Source organism: Protopterus annectens, chromosome 8.part0, assembly GCF_019279795.1.
Source record: "Protopterus annectens isolate FY-2018-M chromosome 8.part0, PAN1.0, whole genome shotgun sequence".
Lineage (NCBI taxonomy): Eukaryota > Metazoa > Chordata > Ceratodontiformes > Protopteridae > Protopterus > Protopterus annectens.
In genome coordinates this window covers 159,592,263-159,611,301 of record NC_056741.1, presented here as the reverse complement: position 1 = coordinate 159,611,301, position 19,039 = coordinate 159,592,263, and the positions used below count along the sequence as shown (strand labels likewise).

The 19,039-nt window shown below is 41.0% G+C and overlaps 1 pseudogene; it reads left to right on the top strand.

Moving 5' to 3' along the window:
• Positions 1–18,102: 18,102 nt before the first annotated feature.
• LOC122809867 lies at positions 18,103–18,202 on the top strand (annotated as a pseudogene).
• Positions 18,203–19,039: the final 837 nt, after the last annotated feature.

Sequence of the window (19,039 nt, the reverse complement as noted above, 5' to 3'; positions counted from 1 at the left end):
AAGGCAGAGCAGCCGAGGAAGCTAGAGGTAGGGTTACCACCTGTCCCACTTTGGGAGGAAAAGTCCCTCGTTGGGCAGTTGTGTCCTGACAAAAAAATTGTAAAAATGACAAATGTTCTGAGATTTTAGGACAAAATTATTTCCTATATTTTATGTAATAGTTGCATAAAACAGTTATTCTGTATCTGAAATACCTAAATGTTATAAGAAACAGAATAAGCAACTAAAATGCTACAAGAATAAGCTTTTATTTAGGCAAAAAAGTTAAGTTCTATCCTTTGTACTGGCCGTGGGTATGTGTCGGCCTGTAAAATCTGATGTTTATACCAAAAATGTCCCACTTTAGCCATTTGAAAAGGTGGCAATCCTAGCTAGAGGTGAGGGAGATGAAGTACCTGAGAAGAGTAGTAGGATGCACAGTGTGGGACAAGCAAAGAAATGAGGACATAGCAGAAGCCAAAGTAACTCCATTTGTAAAAAAAGATCAAGGAGAGCTGATTATGGTGGTTCAGACGTGGGCAGAAAAGCTGAAGACAACCTGATGAAGAAGATTTGGGAAAGACAGGGAGAAGGTAAGAGGAAACAAAGGGCATCCAGCAAAGAGGTGGATGGATCCAGTACCTGACAGCCTGGGATGACATGATTGACAAGCCACGATGCTTTGCCACAGATGGCCTGCACCTGTCTCTCTCTTGGGCTTCAGGCTTCTGGCAAAGGCTCTTGCCTCCCCATAGAGCCTTTTTTAGGAAATGCCATGAGGTCAAAACTACCAACATGAAAATGTCATCAAAATGTAAATTAAAGGTCTTGCTGCTAAATGCTAGGAGTCTAAGCATGAAACTGCACTCATTGCAAGCATTCTTAACCCTGGAAGAAGCTGACATTTATGCAGTCACAGAAACCTGGTTCAAAGCTGTGGAGAGCACCTCAGCCATACCAGGTTACTCATCCTATTATTCATTCAGACCCCAAAGCATTGACGACAAAACAAAAGGGGGTGGAGTTGCAATATATATATATATATATATATATATATATATATATATAAAACATACACACCTCTAGGCTGGTCAAACATTGTGATGCACAGGAAATACTACAAGTGCAGTTAACAATTGACAAGACTCCTATTTAAATCATAGCTAGCTACAGGCCTCCAACTCAGACTCAAGATGCCCACTCCACCTATCTGGACCTCTTTGAATCTATCAAGATTCAACCTTATACCCTGATCCTGGGTGACTTTAACTATCCAACCATAGACTGGAAGAAATACTCAGGCCAAAACACAGATGCCCAGAGATTCTTTGATTTTGTCAATGCAAATGCCTTAGACCAGTTAGTTGACACCCCCACAAGAGGTGAAAATATATTGGACTTGGTATTAACCAACAAGAGTAACCACTGCAGCATCCCTGCATTGTCATCATCCCTAGAAAGATCTGACCACAAAGCAGTCACTTTCAAATTCACCATCTCCATGAACCCCCCTCCCCAAGCTAGGATCAAACAAAAAAACTTCTCCAAAGATGATGGACAACCTCCTGTGAGAAGGTATAAACAGCTTCACAGCCCCCTCCCCCTCCAGAGGAACTGGCACATATGTCCAAACTTACACCAAAGTACTATATGAGCATTTATATAGCTGCATGGAATCAGGAATACCAAACAGGACAAAATCATCCTCCTCAAGGAAGAATAAACCTGTCTGGTGGACATCTACAATAAATAAACTCTATAATAAAAGGAAAAAATTGCTGTCCATGGCCAGGAAGGAGCAGGTGTCTAATTGGAAGCAATCTCTCAAATAAGAGCACTAGTGAAATATTCAAAAGCAAACTTTGAGTCCAAACTGGCCACATCCACTGACGACAATCATAAGGCCTTTTTCACACATGTCCACAATCGAAATGGAAGCACCCAGATCTGCTCAGAGCTGGTGGTCAGGGATACCACATACACAAACCCTGTAGATATAGCCAACCTGCTGGCAGACAGGTTCAGTGAAAACTTCACTCCTCTGTCCCCCCATCAGTAAAACAGGACATCACCAGTACCTGTCCCCCTCCCCTTATCTCTAGGGAGCAAGTAATCACTGCCCTCCTCAAAGGCAAAAAATGCATCCTGCATTGGACCCGATAACATCCCAGGCTGCATCCTACATGATGTCAGGCAGGAACTTGCAGCACCATTAGGCACCCTTTTTAACCAAAGCCTGAGTACCGGCTTCATCCCAGCCGAGTGGAGGACAGATACTGTCATCCCTTTCCACAAAGGTGGAGTGCCCACTGATCCAGGAAATTATAGACCCATCAGCCTAACTAGCCTGATCTGCAAGGTCATGGAACAGATTATCATGGACCTCATTAACAAGGACATTGGAAACCTCCAGACATTTGATTCCACACAGTTTGGTTTTGTCAAGGGGAGGTCATGCCTGTTAAATTTGGTCTACTTCTTTGAGACGGTCACCAACGTCATGGATGAGGGGAAGACAGTGAACACCGCCTACCTTGACCTGGCCAAGGCCTTCCATACTATTCACCACTCAGGTATAATAGATAAACTCTCACAACTAGGCATCAATCCATATGTTACCAGATGGGTAGCAAACTGGCTCACTGATAGAACCCACCTAGTCAAAATAGGGAAGCTACATCAAATAGTAGACCTGTAACAAGCGGTGGTACCCCAGGGATTAGTCTTGGGGCCTCTGCTGTTTGGGATATACTTCTTGGAGGTGTAGGCCAAATCTAGAGGGCTATGGCTGACTAAGTTTGCAGATGACTGCAAGCTGGGTGCTGTCATCAGTTCTCCTAGTGATGTGGACATCCTCCAAGAGGGTCTCACCCAAACAAATGACTGGTTTCAGAAACATGGCCTCAAACTGAATGCCAAAAAATGCATCATCATCCCTTTTGGGGAGAATGACGTTCCCACAAATTATCGCATTGATAATAAGGCACTAAGCACGCAATCAGTCGTAATGGACTTGGGAACCCACTTTGATAGCAAACTGACTTTTGACCACCATATTACCACCGTTGTACGGAAAACTTTCTACATGGCTCACCTCATTAGTAAGGGTATCTCATCCAGGGACAAGGTGGTGATAACATCCTTGTATTCTTCCCTTATAAGGCAGATTATTGAATACAATGGCCCTTTCGGCATATACCTCACAAAGCACATGCAGCAGCTGGAGAGACCACAGAGATTACTCACCCAGAGAATCTGTGGCCTCAAACATCTACCCTACACAGATAGGCTAAAAGCCCTGTCCCTCTAATCAGTCTCCTACAGACTCCTCAGAGGTGACCTCTGTCTGGTATACAAAACAATCTCAGACCCCACCCTGATGGGACTGCGGCATATCCGCAAGTCAAGCTCCACTCGAGTAACCTGCACACAACCTCAACCTGGTCTGTGACATCAATAGGACTTGTTGGTGGGACAGATTTGTGTCCTAGAGACTCCCCCTTTTGTGGAATAGACTCCCTCTCCATGTAAAGCAGAGTACCTCATTAAACATTTTTAAGTGCAACCTGGATAATTGGATGGGGAACAGAAAATACACTCTTGGGATTCCACCTATGTCTCTACTGGACAGTGGCATAGGATGCTGAGTTGTTGGAACATGGGCTAAATTCTTGGCTAGGCTTGTAAGGGCCTCAGGGCCAATAGCCTAGTAACTTCCTATAATCCTATGAGCTTATGATCCTATGACCTATAAGGCCCTCACAAATCTAGCCTTGATGGAGCTTCTACATATCTGCAAAACAAACATATGAGGGTCACCTGTTCTAGGGATCTAAACATAATCAGTTAATCAAACAGAACATGCTGGAGAGACAGACATGTGTCTCAGAGATTGCCCCTTTTTTGGAATAGGTTTCCTATTCACATTAAGCAGAGTCATTCCTTGGCCCTCTTCAAGACCAATCTGGACCAATGGATGGGGAATTGTAAATTCAAACCTAGGGTAGCACGTATGCCCTTTATGGACAGGGGCAATCTGTAAAGCCTGCAAAATATGCAAGTCATAGGCACAAATCCAGGCTATCCTCCTGTCCCCAAGGGCCATATACTGGGTAAAATCGGGTAATATGGGCTAGGCTTGTAAACGCTCCTGAACCATTAGCCTAGCAGTCTAATAGCCCGTGATTCTGGAAAAATAGTATCAACAATTCTACTAGATCTATCCAAGGCATTCAATACCATCTCCCACACCCATCCCCTGAACCATCTTTCTAACCTTAATCTCTTCCAGAATATCTTATCCTGGTTCTCAAGCTACCTCTTTGATAGATCTCAAGCTGTGAAATGGGTAAAAGGTGCCTCAGCCTTACCCCCACTGGGGTACCCCAGGGATCCATACTCGGTTCAATGCTGTTTAACATCTTTATTAATGATTTCCACATAGCCATACCCAACACCAAAATTGTACAATATGCAGACGACTCAACTTTAGTCTGCTCCACCTCTAACTTCTCGTAGCTCCAAACAGTGACCCAAACTGCCTTTTCCACCACTGAGAACTGGATGCTCCAAAACCACCTCTCTCTATATGCCAATAAATCCAAAATACTATTATTCTTGCCTCCAAAAGCTTTCCCTCTTGATAAAAACTCATTCCAAATTATTAGCCATAACAACTCCACTATAGAGGTTGTTCCCTTTGCTAAACTACTTGGGGTAACTATCGATGAACACCTAAAATTTGATACTCACATCTAGCAAAACATTAAGAAAACCCATATAAAACTTGGCATGCTATACAGAAACATCCACTTTCTCTCTCCTTCCACAAGACAAACTCTCGCCACTACCTATCTACTCCCTGCACTAATGTATGGTGCTCCTCTACTAACAAACATATCTGCCTCTCTCCTCCAAAGTGGAAATCTGTTATAATAAAATTTCTAAATTTGTCACAAAGACAAATACTCCTCCCATCATTGCACTGCCCTTCATTTGTTAAATTGGCTTGAACTCTCCAACCATCTAGACTATCTCCAAATTACTACAGCCCACAGACTAATATTTCAACCTACTAAATGCCCTGCACTAACCAACATCCTACAACCATACACCTCACATAGAACTCTAAGATCCACTCACCAAGACCTAATCATTGTCCACAAACCCAACCGTCCTGCTGGTCAGCTCCTATTACCCCTCTCCTTAGCCAGAAAATGAAATTCTCTTCCTCCCTCAGTAAAGAACTTGTGAAAAATTTTATAACTTTAAAACTCAGCTACATTCCTACCTTTCCTCTAATTGGAAACGTAACTGCACTTTCCCCACCTAGCCTACTAATCACCCCACTTCATCCTGAATGACTAAACTCCTGACTAACTCTGAGTACAAGCTAACCTAACTTAATGTACATATTGTAAATAGCACATAAAAGTACATATTATAAACAGCTCATTCCACCCTTTTTTCTTTTTTCCAACTAAGCCATTACTCTCATTTTCAATTAAGTCACTACTGCCATCTTAAATATTTAGATACTATGTAACCAAAGAATTTATTATTGTTCTCCAACATGAAATGTAATTGTAAAGGTGCTTTCTTTACTATGATAGTATCTGTAACTAAACTATGTAATGCGGAGCTTTTCTCCCCAGGCCTCAGCTGAAAACAGGCTCCCTGAGGCCAGTGGTCCTCCCTGGTCATCAAACTGGAAATAAATAAATAAAATAAATAATATGCGCTTATGAATCTGTTTAGGTTACTTAGGTAAAATGTTTTCCATCTTTAAGTAATACTGTCATGGCCAGCATTACACCATATTTTTATATACTATATTAACAATATGTTTATATCTATGTCAAAACAATTAGTGAACCGAAACATTTTCAGATATTTGGTCTTAGTGTTTATTGGACTGGAGATATAACAGATGTTGGACTGCCAGAACCCTAATGGCCTGGAAGGCACAGTACAGTTCACCCCTAAGGATTCTATAGCTGGAACCAATCCAGGAAAGTAACAAACACAAGGAATAGAGCCAGATCCAGTGTGTCAGATAATCACAAACACACACACACACACACACACACACACACACACACACACACACACACACACACACACACACACTTAGATCACAAATTAATCTATTGGTATATCTTTCAGATGTGGAAGGAAACCAGACAGAGACCCTAGTGAAAAAGCACATAGACACAGTGAGATTTCCAAATTCCAGATAAAATATAAATAAATAAAATGTTTGCATCTTAATAAATATTTACAGGGTGCAGCAGAAAACAAGTTATATGATACTAATTTGCTTATATCCATAAAAAACAGGTTTGTAACCCCCTTCTTTAATTCTCTAAGGTACATAAATCATAGCTCACTTAATTTGTCATAAAAAAGAAAGGCAGATTATTTAAAAAGTTAATGCTCATATCACTTCTGACTTACATATCTGATCTATCTACAAGTAGAGCATCCTGCTTAAATTGCTTTAGTGATACTGACAGCACCATCTTTGGCTCTATAAATTTAGGATGATAAAAGAAGCCAACTCACTGACAGAGCACTACAGTACATTACTGTCAGTGTCTATGCAATGAAAATATGAAAAAATGCTGTTAAAATGGAAATACACTCAATTGGGGTGTGATTCAAAATGTTAACAGATCATTTAGGTACTGAATGCCTTTAGCATACAATAGGTGGATTTGGGAACCAATGGTTCTCCCAGTCACTTCCAGTCTGTCACCCCAGTGTCATTAGAATAACAAATCACCTTTCAATGTCCTGTTAAATAGGTGCAAATGCATCCTTTGCCCCATTTACACCTCACTAATGACTCCCTTTTTACACAGTGATAGTTGCATGCATCTCTGCAGAATCTACCCAGGACATTGTGTTTACTTTAGATGGGGTCTGCTTTCAGACTGGGAGTAAACTGGGAATAATGTCTCAGGAGTACTATGGTCTACTTCAGGAAAGCCAGAGGTCTACATGCCCACGTGCCAAATAGTTTCTATGAAGTAAAGCCACTGCAATCACTTGTGCAACAGGAATAAAATGTTATCACATGGAAATAAATCTATTACTCTCTGCAAATACTTGAATTATGCAATTTTAAAGTTCACCCATTCTGGTAAATTATATCTTTGTAGACTTTTAGATAACTGACCCTGACTAAATCAATTCAGCATTGTGTTCTTTTCTTAAATGTACATATTGTAGCAAGCAGATACTCCACTCAGCTGGTGTCATATCTTAATGTACAGACAGTTATGCCTGCCGAGTTTACCGTTTCTCTATACTGTAGTTTCCTAATGTGCTCTAAATTTGTGAAATGTTTCTATCTCATATTATTTTTTTTCCCATTCTATTAACATTTAGCATATATCTATGTGTTCCTACTGTGGTGAACTATCTGATATATTGTATCTATATCCTTTGCTCTCTTGGAATATTATTGTACTATTACTATTATTATTAGTATTACTATTGTGGAACTTTTCTCCCCGGGCCTCTGCTGAAAACGGACATGTAGCCAGTCGGACTATCCCGGTCAACAAATGTAAAATAAAATAAATAAAAATAAATAACTGATACTTAAACATGCATTTCCATAATATTGGTTTGACAATGTAAAAACACATTTCACTCAGATGCTCTACTGATAACAGTCTTTCATTAATCACTTATAGATTTAGGATGGGATATTTTTAGTGATGACTTCAGATGACCATATTCAGAGTCACAGCTCTCAACTTTTTATCTCTGAAATGTGGATCACTGCCTTTGATAATGAGGAACAAATGGGGAAAACGTGGAACACTTACAAAAGCCCATTAACTACTTCAACTAAGAGGCTCACAGGATGGTTAAAATGCACTAGTTTATGCTTATAACAGTTCTTTTGATGAGTTAATATGATTAAGTATTATTTACCATGGATATCTATATACAAAATTCTTAACAACAAATTGTGTGCCAGAACATTTCAGTGTGGAACAAAGAGGAACAAGTGGATGGGAAACAGAAAATTTACCCCGGGGATCACTGCAGTGGCTCTGCTGGACAGAGGCACAGGGAACTAATGGCTCTGTTGGACAGAGGCACAGGGAATTAATCTAAGGGGGCGGCAAAAGCCAACACATTCTGGCTAGGCTTATAGATGCCCTCAGGCAGATAGCCTAGTACTTACCTATGAACCTATAAAGACTTTTTAATACTCAAAATGTGGAACATTTCTTATAATAAAATGCACCTGAGAGTCACACTCAGTCATCCTTCGTTGTCTTGGCACTGGAGTAAAACAGCAAAGCATCAAATAAACCTATAGCGTTACTGACACAGGACCAGGTTCTAAAAGTTTAGGGCAATGCTATAAAATAGTTTATTTATTTATTTGCATTTGTTGACTGGAAAACTCTGTGTGGGTTACTTATCTCTTTTTGGTGGAGGCAAAGGGAGAAAAGCTTTACAAATTATAATTAGATTTAGGGAAATTACAAGATCAAAACAAACTCTCACTCTAACAGCAGTTGGGTAATCGAGTAAATGAGACAAATTAGACACATTTAGAGAGAATTATCTTGTTAAGAAATTGGTATTGTCTAGTTAACAAATGGCTACTATAAGTGATTTTGTGGTTCAGCTTATAGGTAAAGTTCTTGGTAGAAAGCCAATAAGGAGAGTACTGGGTTCAAATCTGCTTAAGGGTGTATTGTTTAGGCCCCTGTGGTTGTTAGCCTAGTATACACTTATGAACCTCTGGTCATATACCCCTCTGAATAATCTTAAGGTTCCTAAACTTGTCAGGTGCATTTTGGATGCATAGCTACAATTAACAAGGCCCCACTGTTTGTTAGCCTGATATATAGCTATGAACCAAAACACACACTTAAAGAAGTAATAGCAGTTTATTAAGTTAATGAAAATAGGGGATTACGTAATTTTAAAAAGGACGTCCATCAGTCATGTTACAGTCTGTACATGTCAAATGCTGTATAGCTTTTACTTCTGCCAAATAATGAAGAGTTATTTTCTTCATGGTTAGTAATGTCACGTGTAGATATCTCAAGCTTTTCACTTTTGATAGGACTTATACAAATAAGTATTTATTTGTTTATGTAATTTGATTTTATTTTACAGTCTTTTACCAGTGTACATGCAGATATCTCTTTTGTATTAGAACTGGCTATATTTATTTAGCAACAATGTGAATGGGGAAGGGGCTTTAGTAGTCTAAACATTAGATGGTGAGCAGTTAGTTCAGCCGATGTATAGTTTGTTTAGCATACTAAGCATACCTCTCAACCTCTTAGAGGAAGAAATCTGGACAAAGCCATTAATAAAAGTGGGACAAATGCCCCAAAATAGGGACAATTTTTAAATATTGCTTTTGCAAACTTAGAAAGTTGAGAGAATAATAGGTTTTGGTTTAGCATGAATTTTCTGAAGGGTATGAAATCTGAAACTTAAATGTCTGTCATTATTTTCTAACTACAGTCTTCAATGATGTACCACTAATTTGCCAGAAAACCACAATTTTGTGAAAAATGGACCAAAATATGAGGCAAAAATCGACATTCTATGAAAATCTGTACAGTTGTGAAGTATGATACTGAGTTTTGCCTATGGCAATGAAGGAGGCACACTAATGAAAATAAGGCAGATTGAACAGCTAGAAATGGGTGAGAAACAAAAGGAGAGGTAGCACAGAGAGAGAGAGAGAGAGGTACCACAAGTGATGGAAACAAACAAATATTGGATGGATATCTGGAAGGGGAGGATTAGAAAGCAAACTGGGCCCTGGTGACAGGAAAAGACATGGACGGATGTTGATTGATCTAGAATGATTCAATCAGTATATCCATATTACACTGGCAGCATAGCTTGCCAGCCAAGTCTGTGACCCATGTATTCATATGCACTATGGTCTACATAAAAAAACAACATATGCAATGTGACACCATGGACAACTGATTCATATGCTGAGGTGGTACAAAGAGGGATAACTATGTGCACAGCAACATATATCCTACATGAATGTGCCACACTAGCATGGCTTGGAAAGTCACATTCATACAGGAAGATTCCATAGTGCCACACAAGAGATGTCCAGCAGAAAAAATGCCTAGTGTCAATGGCACAACAGGTGCAACACACTTGCCTTTTGTCCAGAAGGTCGTGTGTTCTATTCCCATACCAGGTAAATCAGTTGCTGAGACTGCAGTACAGCATAAGGGGGGTGCTTCAAGAAGTTAATTTTTTAAAAATATTTGTTTACCAGGAAAATCTGACTTGGAACAAAGCCAATTTTCAGCAGAGGCCCAGGGAGAAATGCTCCAGACACATGTACTCTCTTCTTCACCTCTCTTCCACACTCACCATTACTTTGAACTGTTGATCCCAACTATATAAACTCATCCACCTTCACCACCTCTACTCCCTGCATCCTCACCATTCCTCTATCCTCCCTCTCCTTCACACAAATATATTCTGTCTTAGTCCTGCTGACCTTCATTCCTCTTCTCTCTAGAGCATATATCCACCTCTCCAGTGTCTCCTCCACCTGTTCCCTACTCTCACTACAGATCACAATGTCATCTGCAAACATCATAGTCCACGGGGACTCCTGTCTGATCTCGTTTGTCAGCCTGTCCATCACCATTGCAAATAAAGGGCTCAGAGCTGATCCTTGATGTAATCCCACCTCCACCTTAAACACATCCGTCAGACTGATGGGGTGGTAGTTCCCAGGATCCAGGGTGGATCCCCCCTTGTGGAGTGGGATAACTGTGGCTGTGTGCCACTCTGTGGGCATGAAGCCTGAGGTGAGGCTATGATTAAACATGACACTTAGGTGAGGTTCCAGTTAATTTTGTAGTTCATGTAGTACACAGCCCGGGATGTCGTCTGGTCCCATGGATACTGTATTCTTAGCTTTGGAGAGTGTGTTTTTTACCTGTGTGGCCATTATTACCGGAATTTGGAAATCTTTCGGTATTGAGATGGGCCCTTTAGGGGGTGAGAGGGGGGCGGGGGTGAAGTTGGCACTGAATCCATCTACCAAGATATTGGCAATATCCTTGGGATCAGTATATTTAATGCCATTCTGTTGTAGCTCAGAGCAGATCTGAGCATTACCATTTAGATTCTTGACATAGCTATAGAATGCCTTGTGGTTGTCTTTGGAATCTTTGGCAATTTTATTTTTGTAACTAGCTTTGGAGGATTTTATGAGGGATCTCAGCTTCTTACTGAGGCTGGTAAGGGAAGTTTTTGCATCCTGGGATTTTCCTCTTTTCTGCAACACTTTCTTCCTTTTGTTAAAAAGTTTGTTTATGGCAGGGGACCACCAGATTGGGTTTCTTTTTTAGGAGGAGAGCATCTTGGTTCTATTTGGGATGGCACGATTCATGCACAAGTGGATGTGCTCGTACAGTGCCTTAGTGTAGGATTCAGCAGTCAAACTTTCAGTTCCCGTCTGCATGGGTGTCATGAAGTTTGTCACTTCTGACTTAAGTAGCATGAAGTTGGCTTAGGAGAAGTTTTTTTACGGAGGTTTCCTTACTGTGGGCTGGGGGAGGGATGTGGATGTCAAGGGTGATTAGCTTATGGTCAGACCTGACCAACAAGGGGGTGACCATCAGTGTGAGCGTCGATTTCCCATGTTGGTAATGACCAGGTCTAGGATACTGGAGCCCCTAGTGGGACTATGGATTAGTTGATCCAGGGCACTGGAATTTATGAATTCCAAGAATCGTTGGGCAAAGGTGTTGGTACATGAGTAGTTTTCACAGTTAATGGCAGGGTAGTTGAAATAACCCAGTATTAGGGTGCTTGGTTGTATCTTAATATTTTCCAGTATGCTTAGAAAGGTGCAGTGAGAATCTTAGGGCATGGTGTGGGATCTGTAGCAACCTACAATTTGGATTGCAGTCTTACCTAGTGTTAGTTGTACCTGGAGATTTTCAGATGCATTGTGTTGGGCAATTAGTGTGATAATATGAATATCCTTGGTGAATATGACACTCCTCCACCTTTAGTGTTTCAGTCCTAGTTTGCTGGCCGAAAAATGTGGTAAGAGTTGTAGCCTTCTTTTTGCGGGGGTGCTCTCTGGAGCCTTGAAGCAGGTCTCAGTTACTGCACAGATATTGATGTTCTCCATTTTTAGGTGTGGCTTGAGAGAGTGCATTTTGAGGTTTGGAAATGCAGTGTGCATCCTACCACCCATCCCCAGGAATTTTGTCTCCACCACCTCTAGCTTTGTCAATTGCTCTGCCTTAACTGCCCATTTTTCTGTACCATACAGTAGTACAGGTTGCACCACTTTTTTGTATACCCTACTTTTCAAATTCTTCAGCATTCTTCTATTACATACTATCATTGACATTCTCTGCCAGTTGGATTCAGCCCCTCTGATTCTAGCTTTGATTTCTTCCTTCAGAATCCTCTTCCCCTTGCCCCCCCCACAGATACATGAAGCTGTTAACCTGCTGCATTATTTTCCCTTCTGTCTCCTGATTTCCTCTATTTGCTGTCTATACAGCTTTCTTACCTCTACTCAGTTTCATCCCATGTGCATTCAGTTTTGCCTTATTCCCCTTTCATTTGCTGAAGTCCTTTTTAAGGGTCTGCCTGTACTGCTCCATCATCTGCATACAGCAGCTAGTGTAGTCCATCCCTAGTATGAACAGCAGTGGACACAGAGCTGAACCCTGATGTACAACCACTCCCACTGAGAACCCCTCTGTGAATATGGACACTGTTGCTACTTGTGTTATTGGACCCTTATACATACCTGCATGAATTCTACCAATGTTTCTATGACTTTGACCCACAGAAGGATTGCCCAAATCAGCTTTCTTGGGACCTTGTCATATGTTTTCTCCAAGCCCAGAAAAGTCTAGTTGGACTCTTTCCTCATCTCTAGTTTAGTCTGAACTGCCTGTCTTACTGCAAGCATTGGGTCAGTCATGTTGCATTCTAATCTGAATCTGAATTACTCATCTCCCATGTTATTTTCTACTGCTCTGCATATTCATTTATCAATCACCCTGTCCAGAACTTTGATGCAGTGTGACAGGAGTTTGATACCACTCACAGTTGTGAATATCCCACTTTGCTCTCCTACACTGACACTAGAATGCTTATTCTTCAGTCATCTGGGATACACCATTCTCTCCACACTACTATGAGTACCCTCTGGAACCATTTTTTCTCTAACTCACCCAACAACCTGATCATATCTGCCAAGACTTCATCTGAGCCGACTGCTTCCCTGACTTCATCTTCCTTAGTGCTGTACCTACTTCTTTGATGGGCTCCACTTCTGTTTTCAACATAGGCTGTGTCTGGGGCAGTACAGCTTCTGTGGCATTTCTTCATTTAGAAACGGCTGGAAGTACTCCTTCCATCTGCCTTTGATGTCCTGTGGGCAGTTACTGTTGGCATCCCTTATAAAGGGTATCTGATGACCGTCTTCTTTATCTTTCTGACTTTGCCTTGCAACCTGATAGAGTTTCTTTGCACTATCTGCCGAGTCACTTTCTAGAAGATGGTAAAAGTGCCTATTACAGTGCTCTCTTAGGTTTTTAGTTAGCCAACCAGTATTTCTTCTTCTTTGCCTGGTCCATCATTTTTGTTTCCCACTTTTCCTGCACTCCTTCTTTCTTTTGATGACTTCCTAGACGTCTGCATTCTACCACAAGATTTCTATATGTACCTTATTTCCATGCCTGGCTTGGATACATATCTTTCTGTAGTCCTTTCACATGCTGTTTTGAGGCCCTGCAGTTCTTCTTCTCTATCCATTTCCTCTTCTTCCTGAAGTGTGAGAGCCCTGACCATTTCCTTGAATTCTTTTGCTTTCTCTTCGGTTAACTTCCAGGTTTTCAGTCTAGTCTCTGTTGGCCTTAGAACCTTTTCTGACCACTTCTTTCACCTGATTGTGACATCCAGGGGTTTATGCTGTGGGCTGACTGATTCACTGGGGATGACTTTGCAGTTGCTGATTCTATCTCTGTACCCTTTCCTTACTAGGAGGACGTCTACCTGAGTTGCATGCTGACCACTCTTGTATGTCATCTTGTGGTTGTCTTGCTGAACCATGAATTAGCCACTATCAAGCCATCTACCAGACAGAAGTCTAGAATGACCTCTCTTTTATTCCTGTTGCCACACCAATGAGGGCCCAGGCAGTCCTTATATTCTGTTCTTTCTGTCCCGATATGTGCATTGAGGTCAGCCATAATTAACACTAGTTCATGTTGCTTTATCTAACAGGGCCTGCAACTGCTATCTGAATGCACTCTTTTTGTCACTGTCACAAACCTGCTGTGGGGCAGAGGCTGACATACGAATACTGGTCTATGATTACCCTGGAGTCTTATTGCCATGAATCTGTCACTAATTCTGATGACATCCTTTGCTGTCTTCTGAAGCATCTTCTTCACTACAATTCCCACACCATTTTTAGCATGCCCTCCCCCCAAGTAGTCGTATTTGGATCTCAAGTCAAGTAGCTTTGCTGCACTTTCATCTTTCCTTCTGGCTACAGAAGATGTCCATTCTCTTCCTTACCATCATTTCATCCACTTCCAGTGACTCTTAATTCATATTTGGCAGATTGATTGGTTTTATGTCCAACTTTCATTCATCAGACGTATCCCAGGTAACCCAAGTTTGGCAAATGGACACTAGCCAGCCAGTAGCTTATTGACCCAGGACTGCTAGGCTTTATGTCGGGCACACACTGTCCAATAGGACCACACCAACCCCTCCCACATTAGCATGGGTTCTAGTTCCCTATACTAGGTCAGTATGCTAGGTCCTCAACCCACTTAATGGCAAATACCTTTGCCTTTTTTGGGGGGATGACATTAGTTACTATGACCCAGTCACCTAGAGTCAGTTTTACACTGTTACGTAGATAGCCCTAATAAGGCACACAGTCTGTGATCCTTGTTCTCTTATCTAGAAAATACTGCTTGCTACAGCCTCTTATCCAGAAAATACTGCTCGCTACAGTCTCTTATCTAGAAAATACTGCTTGCTAAGTCTCTTATCTAGAAAATACTGCTCGCTACAGTCTCTTATCTAGAAAATACTGCTCGCTACAGTCTCTTATCTAGAAAATACTGCTCGCTACAGTCTCTTATCTAGAAAATACTGCTTGCTACAGTTGATGCCAAAAGTAGTTGGCCTATTCAACTCTTACCCTAATATGCACCATTTGGAGTCTGTGTTGCTGCCCACAACTCCACTTTTGGGTGAGTTTGACAGGGGAACAACCAACATGGTTTTTTTTGGAAGTTGAGAAGAGCCCCACAGAGAAGCAGGGGAAAGCATGAAAACACCACACGTGCAGAGGCACAGATCTAGATCAAATCTTGTACCCTGTGCATGGGAGGCAAAGACCTTAAGAAATTTAGCCAACTGTGTGTCAACTGTTTACTACCAACAGCTAATATGCTCAGAGATTTCTGGACTTTATAAAAGCTAGTACACTTGACCAGACTGCCCCCATATCCACTATGTGTTAATTTTCTAGTTCATGTCCTCAAAAACATATTTCCCAGGTGCACCAAACTATGTATTAGCCCTTTTCTTGTCAAATATGACCATCTCACTGTGACCTTCGCACTTGAAAGCCTACTTTGCAGACCCTAATAACTCATCTCCATTCAGTGATTGCTCCAAAACCAGTTAATTATCATTTAAAAGTCTTCCTGATAATCAGAAATGGTATATTTCCCCAGCAAATCTTGCTCCTGAGACTGCTGCCTATGACCCTGAATTTGACTTCATCATGGATACATTTATCGAGGAATGAGTATCTTTCTGATATAAGCATAATGACAAAAAGAAAATCAATATGATGGAACCCGCACATCAACAAACTTAATAAAGAAAAAAAAAAAAGTTCCTGGCTATGCTTAATGGATATCCACCTGATCATTATAAAACAATTTAAAACTGATAAGTAAGTCCATCAAATGTATCTTAATAGGTTCATAGGTTCATAGGTAGGTACTAGGCTATTGGCCCTAGGGCCTATATAAGACTAGCCAAATGGTACCCTGGCTTTTGCCACCCAAGAAAGTTATTTTCCTGTGCCCCTGTTGAGCAGAGCCGCAGAAGTGATCCCTGGGGTGAATTTCCTGTCTCCCATCCAATCATCAAGATTTTTCTTGAAGAGTGCTAATGAGGAGCTTTGTTTGATATAGATAGGTAGTCTGTTCCAGAGTATGGGAAGTCTCTGGGACAGGAATCTATCCCTCCAGCATGTTCTGTTTATTGTGGTGACAAGGTTTAGGTCCCTAGAGCGTGAAGCTCAGAGGGATTAGGATTTCTTTACGTGGAGCATGTCCAACAGCTCTGGGTTTGACATAGCTTTGTATGTTAGGCAGAGATTGCCTCTGAGTAGGCGAATATGCGACAGAGTAAAGCTGGAGTTTTTTGAGACTGTTTGCGTAGGGCATCTGTTTGAGGCCAGTAATCCTCTTTGTGAGGTATTTCTGGGGCCTTTCCAGTTGTTGTAGATGTCTTGTGAGGTACATACCAAAAGGGGCGTTGTACTCTATAATGGGCCTCAGTGATGAGTAGAGGGGAACAATGACCTCTTTTTTTCCTGGATGAGAAACATTTTGTGATGAGATGTGCCACATAGAAGGATTCCCTGACTACTGTGGCAATGTGATTATCAAAGGAGAGACTACTATCCACCTGTGTCCCAAGGTCTCTTATCACACTTTCGGTGTTTACTAGGCTAATGACCACAAGGGCCTTTTTAAGCCTAGCCATGCATCCCATATCTCTGACAAGTTCTGGTACCCTTGATAAGTGTAAGCAGGTGCTTAGGAGGTGAAACATTTACAGGCTGCCTGTGTCAATTAGAGACATAGGCACTAAACTGGGGATTTATTTCCTGTTCCCCATCCAACTGACCATGCAGTTGAATTAGGTTAGGGAGGAACTATGCTTCACATGGATGGGGATAGTCTTTTAGAGAAGGTCTGGGATACATATCTGTCTCTTCAGCATGTCCTCTTTATATCACAGGCAAGGTTTAAGTCCTTAGAATGGATAATTCTGATGCTATTTGCTTTATAGATATGAAGGATGCCCATCAGTGTGGGGTATGACAATGCCTTATATGCCAGGCATAGATTTCCCCTCAACAGTCTATAGGAGACATAATACAGGGATAGGACATTGAGGTGGTCTGTATAGAACATGTTAGTTACACCCTGTATACTTTTAGTGAGGAACTTCTGTGGGTGTTCCAATTGTTGGGTATTCTTGGATAGGTACATACCAAAGGGGGCATTGTACTCAATGATAGGTCTGATGAATGCCAAATACAGTGGAACTATTACTTCATTGAACCTAGATGCCATCCCTTTGTTTATAAGTTGCAGCATAAAATGATTTCCTCACTACTGTAGACACATGATGGTTAAAGGTTACATTACTGTCTATGTGGGTCCCTATGCCCCTGACTACTGGGTCAACTTTTAGGGGTGTGTTGTCAATATGATAGTTACCAGAGATGGATGATTTCCCGAAGGATACTATTATGCATTTCTTGGCATTTAGTTTTAGAATGTGGCTCTGACACCAGTCGGTTGTCTGTGTCAGCCCTTCCTGGAGAACATTTGTGTCAGAGAGCAATTCAGTGATACTCCTAATTTCCAATCATCAACAAATTTAGTCAGCCAGTGGCTATTCACATTGACCTTGACTTCAGAGAAGTAAACACCAAAAAAAAGGAGCAGTCCCAGGACCAATCCCTGGGGATTCCATTTGTGACTGGCCTTTTTGTAGAAGAGGACTCCCCAGTTCTAACTTCCTGGGTCCTGTCTCTGAGCCAGCTGGCTATCCACTGGGTGACATAAGGGTTTGTGCCTAACCCCTTAAGTTTCTCAATAATGAATGAGTGAGGTATTGAGTCAAATGCCTTGACCAGGTCAAGGTAGACAATATGAACCATTTTGCCTTCATCCATTGCTTTGGTGACCTGCTCAAAGAGGTCCACCAGGCTGAGTTGGCATGACCTTATAAGATATATAAAACCAACTATGAACTTAAGGTTGAAATTAGCTAAAAAGATATGTGCTTCAGCAGCACATATACTAAAATTGGAGAGATACAGAGATTAGCATGGCCACTGTGCAAGGATGATAAGCACATTTGTGATGCATTCCATATTTTTTTCAATAAAATTAAAGCCATTGTTGAGGAGAACTGGGCCATCCTCGCTGACAATCAGCAGCTTGTAAGGGTTTTAAGAGAACACCCTACAATTTTATATAAAGAAAGCAGAAGCATAGGTAGCTGTGTGAAAAAGAAAAAGAAAAATAAACACCAGGATGACATGGGCAGTAAAATCTGTGGGCCACCTAACTACACTTTCTGAGAGTACTTGATGGGTGCAACTCATTTGAGTGCCCCTATCTTAAAAAGATGGTGAAAACTTCAGCAGGTGGTAACTTTAATACTGAAAAAGTTGTATACAGGGCCATGTGTAATGTCCGCCCTGCATTTTATGCGGGAAAGTCGATGAATAAACTAACATGGAGGATCTCAGGTCATTTTTCTGACATCAGATGTAAATGCCAGAGGAATGCCTTATCCAATCACTTACGTATTAGAACACCCCAGATATTCTGGTTTTAAATTTATCATTCTGGACTGTGTGGTAGATGGATGAGATGAAGGGGACATCAATGGTGTTTTGCAGAAAAAAAGAGTTATTTTGGCAGCTGAAAATAAATTAATTCAGAAAAACAGGACTTAACTACTATTGCTCTGTTAAGAGTGTGTTGAATTTACATAAGCTGCAACACAATCTGTAAAGTTTTTTTAGGGAATTTTAAAGGGAATATTTTTTATGTATTAAAGGCACCAAAACATATTAAAAATTAAAACAAAATTGTGTGCAGTATGTGTATAAATGTATATAGGTTTAGTTTCCATTCTGCATTGATTACATTTAGTACACTCATATCACACCAGAGATTTAAATGATAAATTCAAAATATTGGGCATT